A 17,567-nucleotide genomic window follows, 5' to 3' on the forward strand; every position below is an offset into this window, starting at 1 on the left:
CTTTGTTTCAGTTGTCGGAGCCCTGAGATCGGTTTTCTCCCCCCCCGTGTTCTTGACACCAGGAGGGTAATGCAATGAACAGAATAGTACTGGGAGTAACCATCAGGAAAGGGATTTAGGATGGGGATAATGAGCAGTCAGCGTTGCGACAGCCGTGCGTGATGTTGAGCTGTGAAGGAAATGTGTTTCAGGTTGTTACACTGCAACAACTGCGGCGTCGGCATCGTGGGGCCGGATCCAGGGATCCTCATATGCACGGGGCAGAACCTCCACCGCTGCCTGCCTTTGAGCCGGGAGGCAGCCGTGCGCCGAGTATCTTCCAGCAAAGGTGGGGGGGGGGGGGGTTTGCAGTGGAGCTAATGAGCGACGGTTGTGATGAGCGCGTGTTTATGCCGTCACAACAGGTGCAGTTTTAATGGCCTGTCTCTCTCCATGCAGGAAGCCGAGTCGTGGTATTATAAAGGCCAAAATGGACAGAATTCCTGATGAGTCATTGTGTGCTTCTGGCAGCACATGCACACAAATATTAGTAGGTGTTCTAGATGTTGGAGACAGTAATCTCGTTATTTCCATGTCGTGGAGTTGCGTGTAGCAGCCTGTCGATGCAATTCTACACTGGCTGCGACAACATGACCAGATTCATGTCTAGTTACCAAGCTGGCCCGCCTTCGCCGGCTCCAGACGACGTTTGCAGTTGCTCTGTGAACATTTCTGCAAAGGGGCAAGTTGCTGCTGTAAAGTGTGGCCGGGCGTTCGAGGATGCCATGCATCTTAATGAGGTATGTCTCTCTTGTTGTCCTCAGCAGGGGAATCATCACAGCTCATTTTGCAGTCCTGCAGTGTCCTATCAGCTTTGGCAGCCTGCGCTAAGTTCACTCCATCTGTCAGTTGCTAGGTGCTGATATATAAAATGATCTGTGCCTCGCTAGCCCCCGAGCACCAGGGAAGTGATTTGCTTTTGAGACAAACTGTGTTTCCTGAATCCTAATTATCCGTTTTGCATCACCAGTCTGACACGGTGTTGTCATTAATCCCTTTCTGGAAGTGGCAGAGAGGGGAAAAAGGAAGTACAAATGCTGCAGCGCACCACATCTGCCCAGACAGACAGATCTGTGCAGTCGCAGGAATGCGGCTACGGCATTTTTCATGGTTCCGTTTTCCCAGGTTTAGGGACGGATACCTGCTGTCTTGCTCTGGCACTCGAGCTGGTGTGCACATGTGAAAAATCACTTCAATCATGCGAGGTGTATTGAAACCAGTCTGTGGCCTGTGAACATGCTGTCTGAGGCTCCAAGGACATCAGACCCGTGTAAAAGCGTGTCAGCCCACCTGCCTCACCACCCACGTCCTGAGGAATTCTGTTCATTTCTGCTGGCGTGGAAGGAGGAAAAGGGAGCAGGGGAATATAATGTGGAGGAGCAGAAATACAGGAGGGTTTGGCTGAAGGGGAGGTAAAGGAGAGGGAGAATGAGGGGGGGTGCATAATGAGAGAGTGCACCAGATGTGAGTGACACTATGATGGAATGCTCTGTATTCTAGCCATGCTGTAGTCTCCAGACCACAAGGGGTGTGTGTGTGTGTGTGTGGGGGGGTGCATTCTTAGACAATCATCGCAGTCAAACATTGCTAATTAAGTTAAACGATGAAACTAAAAAAATGCAAATGCTGCATTGCCATCATGCAGGTGCTGGTTGTTGTAGCTTTGCAATATTCTGTTCGTTGTTATCTCGCATATCTCGTCAGAATCATTCCAGAATGAACAAACCGCCAGCTGCCAGGGGGCAAGCAAGCCTGGCCCTGCCGCAAGGTGGAGGAAACTTCCTAGGAGCAGTTTAAAGGTCACAAATAACCCACAATTAGCACATTTACTTAATGGTATTAAAATGTCATATGGATTTCTGAAAAGAATATATATAGATATTTATAGCTACTATATTTACAAAAACAGTAGATAGATAGATAGATAGATAGATAGATAGATAGATAGATAGATAGATAGATAGATAGATAGATAGATAGATAGATAGATAGATAGATAGATAGATAGATAGATAGATAGATAGATAGATAGATAGATAGATAGATAGATAGATAGATAGATAGATAGATAGATAAAATGTGTGTAAACATGGCAATATTGATGGTTAACACAATCTTTAGTGTCAGTGTGACTGTACTAAAAGACAATTGTCTCCTGATGGTTTCATACAGTGTCTCCGTGTCATCAGGGAGCACAGACCAACAGTAATGGACTTGATTCCACGTAGCGGCGGAACAAGGCTGCGTTTGAACTGCACACGGCACTCTGCCTGTACGGCTGAGTTATTCTGCCATTTCTCAGCCTGTGCACATTCCTCCACTCATTGGTATTCCTGTTCATATTACCCTCTTCAATCAGCAGCAAGAGGAGCTCTGATTAATGGCAACAGTGAGAGCAATCTCCCTGTGATTCATTAAACAGGACTGGCATGAATAAAAAGGGACATTTGCTCATATTGCCTCTCAGATCACATAATATGTTTTGTCACCAGAGAAATGTATAATTCATGGTGTCGTTAGTGTCGCTCAACATACCCACATATACAGTAGACATAGTTGCTCCTTTTGCGTGTCTGAGAATATTTTAGATGTGATTGTAAATATACTGGTGGGACTCAATGAGCAGGTTATGGTTGAATCCACCATCCAAAAGCCGTTTTGTGCTTTTAAAGTAGAGCATATTACACTAGTTTTCCCTTTTTCCTTTATTCAACATAATGTTAGATTATTAATATGATATTAATTTATAGGAAGTCCTTTATTATTCAACTGTGTTTATAGTAAAACCAAAGTTGGGTCAAATGTAAGGGCCAAAAGTTAAACTGCAAAGCGAAGCCAGAAGAGGCGTCCTCAGAATCTGAAGCAAAGTAGAAGACAAAAAAACGTAATCTCCTGAAAATCATCTCGGTTCTGCCGTCCACCGTATTATCACGGATTGATTTCTATCAAACATTACCTCTGCAAATGTGCGGGAACATGGGCCATCAGGCAGGTGTCATTACCGCTGCTCATTTGCAAGGCTGGAGACGATAAGATGTGACAGGGGCGGAATTAGCTTTGTGTTGGCTCTCTGTCACCCTCATCCTAAACTGCTGCTGGGTGGGGGACTATAATTAGAGGGCTATAATATTCCACCCTACACATTAAAGTCACAGTGCCCCACTTTCCCTCTCGCCGATCCTGCGGTGCACTCGACGCTCACCTTGCACGGCAAATTAACGAGACACGCTGCTGCTGAGTCTAAATGTGTCTCCCCTTATTCCAACCTCAGCCTCACTTCACTGTGAATCACAGCCAGACATCATCTTACATTCTTAACCTGAGTCTTAATTCAGATTTATTATTATTTGTCGAGGATATGAATTAGCAGATCACAGAGAATCACCATCATTTCAGTACTGACTGAAAACTGGGGGCATTAAATAAAATAATGAAATGCAAATATAAATTAATTGTGCAAACAGGCACTTCAAGCTGTGTGGGATATGTACAAAACTGCAGCAGGGAGTCTCTCCAGGCAGCACGAATGTGGAGCGATATCCACAGGGTAATGGGCCATTCACACACATGGATTCAAAACAGGCCACAGGCTAACAGCCCTGTCTGACTCTGGCACGTGAATGAATGTAGAAAACCCTGAAACTCCCAGGTGGGTTCCTGCGTTCTTCTCTGTAGAGCCGCTCTCAGCAGCAGAGAGAGGAGCCACACCTTCAGGTTTCAGGGGCCTCGCTCTCACGTACGGGGGTTTATCTGGTGACGCTGGAAGGTGGACGCGACGGGACAAGGTGAACTTAGACACTCTGCGGTTCTGGATGTGCATCCATCCATTATCCTGACCGCGTTTCCTGTCGGGGGTCGCAGGGCGCTGGAGCCAATGCAGCTGTCGGCGGACGGAAGGCAGGACAAACCAGGGACAACGCGTCCACACAGACCAATACAGCTGCTGAGGAAGACCTAAATCACCTGAACGCCCCAAAATAATGCAACGGAGCTCGGATCCTTCTATCTAAACGGCCTAATTCCTACATAATTTTATATACTCCTGCATTTTCGGCCAGTGATTCGTTTCCCTCTCTGTGCTCTGCTGTAGGTTCCTGCTGCTGCGACGGAGGCTCTGCCGGCGTCTGTTGCGTTTCTTCTTCAAGGTGATTTCAAGTCTGCTAGATAAAATGGATGAAAGCATTCAGGTGGAAAGCCAATCATACAGAGATCCCCTGCATTGCTTTTTCATTATATCGCACCTACATGAAATGGATGTGGCAGCCGGTGTAACTGAGCTGAGGCCGGGCTTCTCTGTAGTGCTGGCGGCTGCACTAAGCAGCCTGCTGTCCCATTGAGCAGTGTTAAAAATCAATAGGCTCTGACCTTAGCTCTGTCAGATACTGTGCTGGAGACCCCATCAGGACGCGGTGTGTCGTCCACCAGCTCAGGACAAGCAGCAGTCGCACAAACACCGGGGAACAGCTGAGGACTTGGTTTCACAGCAGCGAAACTCTGCCGTTCATTTGTAGTGCAAGCAATTTGCACAGTATTGCTGAGCTCAGCGTTAGCGTAATAGTAATTGTAATAATTGCAACTAAAATGTGTTTTAAGTGAAGATTTGTTAGTGCGCGTCTTTAGATTGTGTTAGCTATGCTAATTGTGTAGCTCTAGGGAAAAGTACTGTATGTGGGTGTGACCACTCTGACTCGAAATGAAATACTTTATTTGAATAATTATATGAGCTGTACAATGTCCAGAGATATTTATAGCATCACTAATGCTGCAAATACTGTACTGATTCACACCTGAACTGTACCTGATTACGTTGGTTCTGAATGTCTGCCCATTGTTCATTATTATGATTTAAATAGACACATGAGGCTATATGAACTTGACAAATGGTAGCAATATAATATGCTACAATATGTTTGTTAATACTGTAATACATGACTACTAGTGAATATTAGCAGTTGTGAATCACTCAGTCCAGAAAATCACAGGTAAAGTCTGTCACAGCTTCAAAACTGCAGCTCTTCATCCGTTTGGAAATCAGGTCAGCTCCTCAAAAGCTCCTCACTGGGAACGTTGCACCTCGGGAAGAGTGATTGCTCCTCACGCCGGCGTTTCAAGTCGTGTAGCTGGATTAGGCGATGTGTTGAGGAGCCCATTAATAATTAAGAGGAAGCTACAATATAAGCTGCTCCCTGTTGTGCAGTCAACTGCACTGGCATGAAAATCAGCCGGGATCGAGGAGAAGGGAGCGACAGGTGAGAAGTGCTTATGAAATATGGATAGCAGGAAGAGAGCCGTCCAGGGAAGTTAACTGGTGAATGCTCATCCACTGCTTTAATGAACCGCTGGCTTTTCTTCCTGGTGATAACATGTCTGACCCAGAGATCATGAGCAAAACCCTCTGTTGTACATAACGCACACGTCTCCTGTACTCCACAGACCATCATCACACACACATATACGAATAGAAGACTCATTAACATTCGAGGCTCAGCCCAGACGCTCAGACACGTGATGCATGAGGTCAAATATGAAAAGAACCCGTGTTGTGTGTGAGTTTGTGTATTATTCACTGTACTGGATTATCTCAAAGGGCTTCATGGGACATTTTAGAGTAAATGCAAGTGAGAAAAGAGCAAGTATGATCGTCAATGTGAACCCGAGCCGACATGAATATTTACATCTCTGCTTCAGACGACTGACGGCACCAGGATCCCCTGACTTTGCACGTATTAACTGGAAATGAGTGCATTACGAGCTGCTGGGGTCGCTTCTTGCCAAATGTTACACGCTCCGCTGAGCAAATGACTGCAAGACTTTCTCTGGCCTCAGCTGAATCCCAGACTCCAATATTAAGATTTAACATCACCGCTGACATCGGTTGGAGGAAATAGCTGTTTTGTATTCCCTCTAGCTCGGCAGAGGACCAGCATCATACAAACTAACAGGGGGAGCAGCACGCTATCAGTAAACCGACCGGCCGGCTGGCTCTGGCGTTCAGCTTCAAAGAACCGCCGGCAGGCATCGTTTCTAATATCGTCTCAGAGTCTGTGTTTTTCAAAAAACTACTGATGCATGAGTGGCCTGGAAAAACAGAGGGGGAAACATCAAAAGTGCGTTTGAAGTGCAGAGCTTTTGTCAGGCCACGACTAAACGTTTCCACCTGAATCCTGATTGGTTCAGAGCCCGTCATCTGAATCCCAGCAGGCTTTTGGGGATTAAGCTTGTGTCCACACAATATTGTGACTGATTGATACATGTAATGAATGTGCCGCCCCCCTGGAAACGGGGTGTTCGTGCAGTGTAGACACGCCGACCAGGCAGTGGAAAACACGTCTACTTGTATCATCACTGGGTGTGAGGAGACGCCCCCCCCTGCATCCCTCAGCATCCCTCTGCATCACATATTATCCACATGCGTGTAGCGTTACGTAAGCGTTGCAGTGAAGATCCCTCAGTAGATGATGTGTAAACAGCTGCACTGCCGCTGCTGGGCCCACTTCATCATGGCAGCATAACGCCAGACCTCAGGCGCATCAGCGATAGTGCGGGTGTAAACAAGGCGGGCATGAAAAATCCCAGCGACCTCTAGTTATTAAGACTTCCCGTGCAATTCATGTGACTGCATCAGATATTAGCCGGCGCCTAATCCGCGGCTTTGCGCCTGCGACGACTGCAGCCATCGCTCGGCCCGGCGCTTATTCCCCCCGCAGATGGAGACGCGAGAGAGTGTCAGCGGCGCGCTCCGGGAAATTACCGGTCTGTCACGCTCCAGCTGACTTCCGCCCCTCATCCCCTCCATTGCCGCCATGTTGTTTTCTGACTGTCACTTCGGATCGGCCTCAGCGTACAGTAAGCCTCGGCACGTGTCTAATTGGAGAGACGGGAGACCCGTCCAGAGGCTCTCAGAAACCCATTAAACTCAGCAACACTGCTCTTCAGCTCCACTACACACTCTTATAGCTATAACTATCATAGATTTGTAACCAAATCCATCATCGTAAACATTACTTACATCAATTATTCATCACTGACCTCAATCCATCTTCAGACCTCCTGGTTGTCTTTTGACTCACCTGTGTGGATTCATTACAAGTAAATCGTGCATCTCAACCAAAATGAGCTATTAATATATAAGGTCTAAACAGCAAAACTGCCTGTCTGCTGCAGCTGTGCAGGCGAAGCAACATGCACAGCTGTGTCATCCACGGCACCGTAACTCCACTTGGGTGGACTCTAAATGATACATGCAATAATAACAAAACGTTTTTGTGTATATTCTTTGCACATCAGGTCAGTTAATAAAGGCAGCAGGTTTCTTTGGGCCACAGTGGGATGGACTCACCTTATTAACCCCCCCCCCCCCTCTCTTCTACATAGACTCATCAGCCCCACATTCATGGACTGCTGCTGGGTTTTGAGCCCTGCGCATGCACACGTACTGTAGCGCACAGAGGAGGCAGTCAGCGTCAACACATTTGTCACTGTGGAGGACGGGCCCTCCCTCCCGTCCTCCGAGCTGGTGGCCTGGTTTCTGCACAGGGGCCGGGCACATCCCTGCCTCCGCTGCCTAGTAACTGTCAGATCTGGACTGTGATTTATGCAAATTGGCAGGCAAGGGCTTGTGGGTCGGCCACGGTGTGCGGTAGGACCAACAGTGGGACAGTGTGCAGTGACAGGTCAACAGATGCAGGGAACGAATGCTGCAGCGTGACGGAAAGGTGCACAGTGAGACCAAAACAGTGATGTATTACAAATTAGGCAGAAAAATCATTTATGGAGTCTGGAAAACTCACTGTGAACTTAATGAATTGGTGGAAATTAACACTGCTGATAGCAAACGTTTGCAAAGTGCTAAGTGAACTAGTGATTAGTGCTTATTCACTAATAAACAGGTAAATTCATCAGCTTCAATTCAATTTGAGCGCCACAGCTGTAAAATATAAATATGACAACTGGCTCGTAAAATAAAACAAAAAATGATGATAAAAGAGACAATGCCATTAAAAAAAAAAGAAAGTAATCTAGAAATCTGGTCAAACCGCGCTGCTTTTACATCCTCACATAAAAGATGAGACGAGGCGCCAAAATAAAGCACCAATAACGGCAGAACAAATTGAGAATATTATCGTCTAAAGCCACTTAACGGCGCCGAGGTGCTTCTGTTACACAAAGTGGTGGAAATAAATTATATCAGTCAGACCTGCTGCCAACTTCTGGACTTAAATCTTTCCCAAATGAGTGTCTGACAATCAAACACCTGCTCACTTTGTTCCCCCAACACTTTAGATTATTGCTTGTGTGCAGTCTGGCTCAGACCAACCACGCTTCTGGAAGTAGATAATTAATAAGCAATCTACTGCATTCATACTTTTCTGTTGATGTGTGTACTTGGCTGCAGCTCGTCGTGTCACCGTTGGGGCCAAAGATTTGAGGATCTGGATGCATTAAACATTACACTACGTTAGAGGATCTTCTTTCCTATTTGATTTACAGCAGACTTTTACACATTCACTTAAGTCTCAGTGACTGTACTGAAGTGATAAACCTTCAGTACAGTACTTCCTTCATACATGTGACTGTGGTTTACATACTTGAACTAATGAACTTCCTCTATGATTTTGACTCTTGTCTCTAATGACCAGCTCCTCTTGTCTTCCAGTCAGCGAGCGAAGGCAGGTCTGTGGTCTGGTTTGTGTTAGTGATATAATCGTTAATAAATGAAAGCTCTTCTATCACACGCCCTGAGGCAACGAATGGCGGCTGGCTGGGGAATAACTGTGACAGTTCTCATAAAAAGAGCGAGATTAAAGGCTGGGAGGAGAGGAGAGCAAGGGAACGGGCCCCGCCCCCCGCCGTCCACGTGCCGTCCAGAAATCCTGACGGGGGGTGGACGAACAGGCAACAACCTCCTGAAGGTTGTACAAGCAATTATGCCACTTAGGAGTCTGTGATGTGCAAGGTCGTATCGGCAAATGGACACGAGGCGCATTCTAAAGCGACGCTCCGCATTCAGCGTGACGCCGATGCGTTGCTCTACGACGGCATCAATCAGGCGCGCGCCCGGCGCGACCTGAGCCTCACCTGTAGCCCGTGGTTTGTGCTCCTCTGAGCCGAGAAGCGATGCAGATGATGTGGGAGGACTCTGGCAGGAAGGGCGGACGCAGCGGCTCGCTGGATGCAAGTGGCGCTCGCTGCATTCGCGCTGAGAAGCTGCATCTGTTGTCGGCGTGCGTGTGTGATGGAAAACGGTTGCCATGGACACGAAAGATTCTTATAGGATGCAAACAGTTGCGTCAGCAAACGTGAACGTTGAAAAAGACTCAAAGGACTTTGATTCATCTAAGCATGACGATGAGAGCCCAGTCGCGGTTCATAATCCGCAAACTGTTTTATTGGGTGCAACGTGCATTAACACGTACGGGAACAGATTCAGACAGCAGGGAGGTTCAACATCTCGAATCATCATCACATCGCAGCGTCAGCGCGTGTTCCTGGCATATGCTGCTGCTTCTTCTCAGAGAGGCTTGTTACGACCCCCCCCCCACCCCCCGTCGTTAAATGTTCAGAGAGGTGACAAAGCATCCAGCGTGGCGCCGGAGTACAGAGTGTGTCCTGACACTCTGCACCAGGGGACAGATATATTAAAGTTAACGGCGTCAACACGGGGAGCGCTCCGCTGCTCCACACGCTTCGTTGGCTGTGAGTAAACACGCGGCGACGGGACGAGTCCGCTCCGGCCGACAGGAGGCGCTGTGCGGTGTTTGCGGAGCGCAGAATGTCTGAGGCCGTGGGGTTGGCGATACAAAGGGAGGGATAATTACGTCTAATTAAGCTGGATGCCATCTTCAGCCGCCGCCTCCCACGCGCTCCAGCGATGACAACTGCACGAGGCGCCTGCTTGGGAGCAACAGTCCTGTAGTCTGCAGAGCTGGAGCCCTCAGGTTTGTGTGATCTGTGGTAACAGCAGTAATGTGACACCTCCACCTCCAACCAGTCACCGGCCTTCGGTCTCTCCTGTCCCTCTGTCCTCTTCGGAGTCATGGGAAAACCACTGGACGTGTGGCGAATGGCGCTGTTTCTGTCTTCCTGTGTTCTGTCTGAGTCCGCCGGTGTCTGTCCCGTCGTCGCTCCGCCCTTGAGACGCCCTTGGCTGCCAGCGTCTCCTCCGTGTGGATGGAATCCTGGTGATGCACGGCCCACTCCTGACCCGGCCCGTGGACGCTGTTATCCGGACCTCTAATTGCTGCTGACATTCATTTAGCCACTAAAGCTATCACCTTCATCCCGACAAGCGTCTTCTGCCTCGTCTACGCGCTCTCCGTTTGGGGGGGGGGGGGGGGGGGGTCCTCGCCGTCTGTGGGATGCTGGAGCTGCTGTCAATGGCTGAGGATGGCACTATAATAAAGCAGCCTGGGAATAAAACAAAAAGCACTGATAGCCTGAAATACCATCGTAAAAATATTCCATTCTTTCTATTTTACATGTATAAGTATTCGCTTTTGAAAAACTACCTCTACAGCTCTACAACTTTTTCGACTCCTCCATCACTTTGTCGGCGTCCGATGCACGCGCGCCTCCGTGAAGCGGCCGCTCGGCAACAGCAGCGGGTCAATACGCATTCATAGCGAGTGCATTTCCTTGAACGCTCCAGCGGTCCGCGCAGCCTCGGTGCCACTTTCAACCATATTCTGCTTACTGCATTAATCCATCGCACAAAGGCGCCGTTCCGCGCTCGGCGAGGGGACGCACCGCACACAGGCACTGCGCGGGCCCACGTAGACACACATTTTCACAGCTTCAATGGCAGAAAATCCATATCCCTTTCAGGGAGGAGGAATTCCATTAGATAATAGATATAGAATCCATCTCGATTCCCCACCTTATCTTCTCCCAGGGTGAAGGATCAATACTGGGGCTTCAGCTCAACTGCCAACAATAACAGGAAATTGATGGGACGGCGAGGCAACATGGAGGTCCAGTAATGGCACTTTGTTGGCCATCTCTGTAATGCAAATGAGGGGGCTTCACTGGTGAAAGGCTGCTTATAGTAATGATGAAGAAAGGAAGCTGATGTTGGGAGTTCATGAACCAGCATGTGGGCTGCTGCTGACTTAGGAAATGAGCTTGTTGATGGTCAGGGGCCTTTTAGACGTGGCGCAGTGTTTCGCTGTCACTGACAGGGAGCAGCTCCAGTTATCTGGACGTGCGGGCGTGCACACGGTAATGGCATCTCGCTTCTGGAGTGGCGGCTTCCTGCCGGAGTTGCCGGGTTGTGTGTTTATGGAGCGCGTTGCCCGGCAACGCATTCCCGCACCGCGTCAGGAGCCGAGGGAGCGGGCGCGGCGCTGAGGTGAGCCCGGGGTCAGGCCGCGTAGACAGCGTGGGTCGCCGTGTTTGTGCACAGCTGGGCCCAGATGTGGCGACACGGGGGCGGGGGGGTTTACAACCGCCCGGGTTCACAGTTCAAAAACGAGCCCCGATGCGTCACAACGCGGCCGCCTTTGGACCCGGGCGCCGCCTCCACCTCCACGGCACCATTTGGCATCTTGGTGCCGCTTGCTTACGGAGCGTACGCTCTCTGTTTTGACACCTCTTCTTCATCTCATGCCACAACGCTTACACCCTTTAGGCTCAATGACTCATTCACTCACAGCCACTTAAAGGAGCTGTGAGTGAAACGATGGACGTCCCAGGACTCATTCCGTGGCTAATCCTTCCTATAAGCTCTGTAGCGCAATCCCCCCAGACCTGTTACCCCACATCACTAACAGAACACACCCAGTAGGTGGTGCTGTCTTCTGTGGTATCACTGTGTTTTCTGTCACATGGAGACTTTGGGCTTTTGTTTTTATTAGCCACATGATTCTGTTCTACAACCTGCAATGAGCGCAGAGGTGCTGCACGGATGCACGCGGCCATTTCGTGCAGCTGAAATACACACAGTCCTCCCTCTGATCTCTGTGGTCGCCTCCACCAGAGCATTATCTGCGGTAATAGAGTCGGATCTTGGCGGACAAATCTCTTTAATGTCACCCGCGGCGCCTGAGGGAGACCACCCTCGTCGGGAGCGAGGTGACGGCAGCTAATTTCAACCCACACAACAGACTCATCTCCGTGTTGGATCACGCTATTTCTTCTCCTAAAAATACAGCGTGTGGGTGTGTATTAAACGGAGAACTGTGCTGCCTAAGCATTGCCACTCTGGGGAATTAAGGTCATGTTTTAATGCCTCTCGAGTGCTGATACCTGAAGAGTGAAGCGCTCCGAGAGACACGACAGTCCAGTGCGGCGGAGATGCAGCAAACCTCGGAGAGGAGGAAGAATGTTCTCACAGATAACATCATGCAGTAAAACTTGTGAGGGGCCGGAGATCATGACGTGATTTTAGGCTTTAATTGAGTATTGAGCCTTTGTTGTGGAGCCGTGCCCGCCTCGCTCACTCCCACACAATGATGTCATCCCTGGGAAGGTATTTCTCTCAGACACAACCTGTCTGCTCCTGTCAGGGGCCACAGTAACTCGAGCTGCCTTTAAAGTCTGGGAGTGAGCACCGGTCACTTGCAGACAAGGGCGTTATTTATTATTTCTGGAGGAGATTCAATACCTCCTCCTGCTGCTCCATCCTGGAGTCTGAAGCACAAAAGCGCTGGCCCTCCAGAGACACATGAGAAGCTGCGAGCTCAGACACAGAGTAGTTTGGAAGACTGCAGAGTGGTTGGATTTATAACCTGATTAGTCATTGTTAATGCATATAATAGCAGAGATTGGGCTGAAGCTACATGTTGTGTTTACATTGTTAAGATGCTAAATATGGAAGTGCAAGTGTGATGATCGCTCTAATCCACCCTCTTTAATTCCACAATATCTGTATATGTCGATGACACGTGGGTTTACAGACAAAACAAAAGGTTGAAATTGAAGTCATTGTTTCATAAACATGCATTTTGTTGCCAGTCGTACAGTTCGAGTGCAGAAATCTGGAGCAGTTCCACCGACACCTGCAGTCGCACTGAAGTGGTTTTTCAATGAGCTCGCGTACGACTTTCAGCCATTCAGCTTTCTCCCCCGCAGACGCTCAGCGGATGCGGACGGTCTGAAGTTAGCGATGAGTCACGCTGACCAGCATGTTGGAAGCCGAGGGAGCGTGAGTCAGCGCGACGGGGCCGAAAACACATTACGACACGGGTCACGGCAGCGTGTGTATATGTTTGAACGAGATGATTAAAGATGCAGGACGATAACGACTTTATTACCATCGTATGAAAGAAAAAAACGCGGGTTTGTCACACATCAGCACAAAAGGTCCTGCGTGATATTTAACATGCAACACTGCAACAAATCCGTGCTTGAAAACATGCCGGTGCCAAAGCATTCTGAGTTAGAGTGCAGCCATCGATTGGCTTAAAAGGTTATACGAATCAATACAAAGTTGTTTTGGGCACCAGTGCTATTATATTAATGTCATTCTGAGAAATAGGCACTAGCTTAGGTGGCTTGTCTGCCAGCTTGTTTTCCCTTTTAGCCCCAGCCCCAGCCGCCTTGTTTCTACCGAGAGCAGCTGTAAATGGCAGGTTATGGCTTCAGCTGCAGTCAGGAGCTCCTGAGCTCGGCGTCGACCTCCAGGGCCTCGGGGGCCGCTGGTCCCGGCCTCCAGAAGCCAGTGGCATCATCTGTTCTCCGTCCCTCTCTCTCCCTCTCGGCTTCCTGTTCTCCTCACAGCCGGAGACGATCAATGTCCCACTCAACCAGACCCCTCTACGTATTTTAAAAAACGCTGCTCCTCTGCCTCTTCTCTGCAGGAGACGATGCGTTCACTGCCCTGCACCGCCTCCGCTCCTCCTGAATGCTACCCCGTCCCACCCCCCCCCCCCCCCCCCCCCCCCCCCCCCCCTCCCAGTCTCAGACCAGAGTGAGGTGTGATCAGCTGGTCAAACCGGCGAGCTGACGGTAGGCTCTGCGTTTTCTGAGCGTTCATCGGCAGCTGTAAACAACCGTCGCACCTCTGTGCGAGCTGATGTCAGCACAACTGAGAGTCTCCCTCAGTCAAGCGTGGGCACGAGGCCCCGGCGGCAGCCGTCGCTCTCGCCGCTGCCTCCACGGAGAGAAACCTCGACACCGGTAAAAAGAAACAAAACAAAAAAAAAACACAGGTGGCCAGAAATGTTTTTGCACCCTTTTGTGCCTGAATGAACATCAGACGCCAAGTTTGGCCTTGATCGTCACTAATGTCCTGAGGTCTGAACAGTTTTCATATGTTAATTTGACACAATGCAATATGTATTAACCCAGGCTTCGCTGAGCCTTCTCTTTGTTCCCCTTTGATGCAGCGCTTTGAAAAACCTGCGTATGAAATTATACACAGAGCCAAGTCAGGCTGAAGTCACCCCACCAACCATCCATCCGTCTTGTTGGCAGCATCTGGCCGTGTTGTTTTAGGAACGCCGAGGCCTGTGAAGGAGAGGACGTCTGACACCGGGCCGCTCTTTGAACATGGGAGTGACCCGAGCGGCTGCGGGGGCGCTGGCACCCGTCACAGGCCCTGTCGCCTCAGGTTGGCACTGGAGAAACGTGTGATAGATGATCCAGAGCACAAAATATTATGATGGGGCCGAGCAAAAGCCAACAGTGGATGTGTCGGGGGTTGACCTTAAGCTGTGGGGCAACAGCGAACAGTGAAACCTATGCTTGATGATGACACTGGAGGGGACTCCAAAGGTCTGGCAGCCGGCAGCTCGGGGGGTTTTTTGAAAAAAAAAAAAAAAAAAATGGCGAGTCGCAGTGTCAACATCTCTGTTGCAACCTGACAGATGGGAAACATCAACAACGGGAGCGGCGTGAAGAACAAAGGCGCGGGTCGTCTCGACAGGCCGTTTCCACCAACCTAAAAAAAAAAGAGAAAAACATCACATGACGGCTTCACAGCCACAGCAGCGCCGCGACACCGACTGCTCACCCCGTCTCCGTCAAAGAAACGCGCTCCTGAAATAAAAGTGAGTGACTGCCAGAGTTGGTGATGTCACTGTCTGCATTTGTCCCCGAGTCTGCGGAGAGCTGCTTCGCCCGGGGGGCTGGGGTGTCCTTGAGACACAGACAGGCCTATGAAAGAGCTGATATGAAGACCCCCCGCCCCTACACACACACACACACACACACACACACACACACACACACACACACACACACACACACACACACACACACACACACACACACACCACTGCTAATACACTGCTCAGTCAGTGTCAGGAGCCCTGCAGGCAGGAAGCTGTGAGGATGGCAGCCCCTTCCTTTGCCATCAAAGAGAACACAACCCTGGGTCAGGATTCTGACCCCAGGACTGACGGCCATGAAGGGGAAAGGCGCCTGAACGCATCACCTGTATCCATGATGTGGCTAAATTTATCAGTCTGCACAAGAAGGTGTTTACAAAGTGCACTCGCAGACCTACTTTTGCTGTTTGTGATGTTTTATTTGCTGTGACAAATCTGCCACACATTTGTTTTTTTTGTTGTTGTTTTTTTTCATAAGAAATAAAAACACTGAAGAAATTCTGTGTGCAGGCACAGCATGGGGAGTGAGTGATTCTATCTGATGCACTGCGAGCTGAGCGGCCCTCCCTCTGGGCAGTTCAGCCTTGCTTGACTAGGAAGAGAGAGGAGCCTGTGTGAGCGTCGGTGTGTGCTGGCGCGCACGCGTGCCGTGCGTGCATGTGCGTGTCGGGAGGAGAGACATTGTTCCTTGACGTCACCGCTCAGCCCAGCCTGCCGCTGTTCTCAAACACGTCTTTGTTATTCCGAGGCTTCCACCGGAGAGCGGCCATCCGCAAAACACGGAGCCCCGCCTGGAAACCCGCTGGAGCGGGGCGGGGGTTGCAGTGGTTTACACGCACGCGCGCGCGCGCACACACACGCTGGAGCTTAACTACTTCTACTGTGTAGAAATGATTTTTTTTTCTCTGCGTATAAGAATAAATATCCAATAAAGAAGAACTTTATCAGTGCTGTTTATTTGATTACAACTTAATAATTTGTATATTATATATAATAACAACCCGTTTAACAGCTGTTATTGGTGGTTAACATCTATTTTGTGATAGTATACTATTTAATAGCCTTGAGAGTTGCGATGTTGCTCTTAATGTTCAGGCTGTGGCTGCTCGTGTTTGGTCCAATCCATTTTGTTTTCCACAGATAGCCGCTGAAGTCAGTCATAAGCCGTCGCCGCGTTAACTAATGACTGGTTTGATTACAGCAGGCAGCGCCAAAGCAGACAATAGCCGGAGCCGCGCGCGCTGCGGTCCGCTCCAGCGCGCAGCCTCGCGGCGTGCCGCCGCGCCGCACCGCACCGCGCCGCGCCTCCTCGCGCGGTGTCCGTCCGCGCACTCCGGCCCGCGTTTTCCCGGCCGCCGCCGAGCACGGCTCTCTCTGGTAACTGAATAGCCAGTGTAATCTGACACTCCAACTTGCCGTGCTCCACGGTAGTTGATTTAGTCACTCACTCGCACCGTTCTGGGCTCTCGCGTCGTCTTTTGTGAAGTGCGGCGAGCGGCGGAGGCAGGAGCGTAAACACGAGGTTTTGGAGACGCGTTACGCGGATTTGCCACTGAGCCCGCGGCTGAAAGTAAGTTTCGCGCCTGCTTATTTGTTGTTGCAAAGCGGGATGTTCGCGTAGGCGTGCGCGTGGGTCGCTGGAGATGGTGCTCGCCCCCCGCTGGACAGACACTACCCGCTAACAATAGGGTGACCTCCCGGGAACCTTTAACGGCGGCTCGTGAACTCGTGTCAAGGGGGCAGAATCCGGCTGCGCGAGCGGCGGCGCGGGCGCGCGTTGCCTGCGCGGCGTGTCCATGCCCGCGTGCGCTCCCTGTCCCAGGCTCCTGCCCGCGCTGGAGCCGCGCACCCAAAGTCGGCGCCTGTCCGCGGGGCTACTTGGAGATCGACGCGCGAGGAGGCACCAGACAGGAATGCGCTCGGAACTCGGCGATTGCAGGTCTGCGTGCGTGCGTGCGTGCGTGTGGGTGAATGTCACGTCTCGGTCGATCAGCTGGTGACTCGCTTGATGCTAAACTGAGAATGTATGTCACTTAGCTAATGGCGAGCAGTGTGTCTGGGCTTGTTGACTGCCTGCGAGGCTATTATCGGCTACCTGTTGTAATGCAATTAGCAGCCACGTCCATATGTTACTGTGCTGTTAAACTGCACTGTGTAATGCAGCTTCACTGAGATTTGCCACCTTGATATCACAGATTGTGTTGATTGGATCCAATCGGGGATCACTGGGAGATCAGTGGCTCCCAGTATGAGGTCATAGATGCCCAGGAGCCCCCAGTGTCACTGTTGAATGTTTCTGTCATAAGGTGTGACCGTGCTGCTAACGTCCACGCTTTCCAGTAATTAGCTGCACTGGAACCTACAACACACTGGGCCTGTACGAAACGGAGGCTGGCGGCGCCGCACGTTTGCAGAACAGTTCTGCAGCGGGGCAGACGAGCCGCCTCAAGTCCGACGGACCCTCCCCATTAAATTCCTCCC

At 50.2% G+C, this 17,567-nt stretch overlaps 1 protein-coding gene across 5 annotated transcripts in view; it reads left to right on the forward strand.

The window, feature by feature from the left end:
* Positions 1-16,474: 16,474 nt before the first annotated feature.
* The window catches only part of zmiz1a (zinc finger, MIZ-type containing 1a), a 71,137-nt gene continuing 70,044 nt past the window's right edge, over positions 16,475-17,567 (forward strand). For 2 of the 5 annotated variants that reach the window (XM_029175170.3, XM_029175168.3), the window contains exon 1: positions 16,475-16,656. The gene's annotated coding sequence lies outside the window, so the exon portion shown is untranslated. Of the gene's footprint in view, positions 16,657-16,706; positions 17,026-17,567 lie in introns of those variants that run through there. The other 3 variants (XM_029175166.3, XM_029175169.3, XM_029175167.3) reach the window with 2 other exon arrangements.

This window comes from Betta splendens, chromosome 15 (assembly GCF_900634795.4).
Source record: "Betta splendens chromosome 15, fBetSpl5.4, whole genome shotgun sequence".
Classification (NCBI taxonomy): Eukaryota; Metazoa; Chordata; class Actinopteri; order Anabantiformes; family Osphronemidae; genus Betta; species Betta splendens.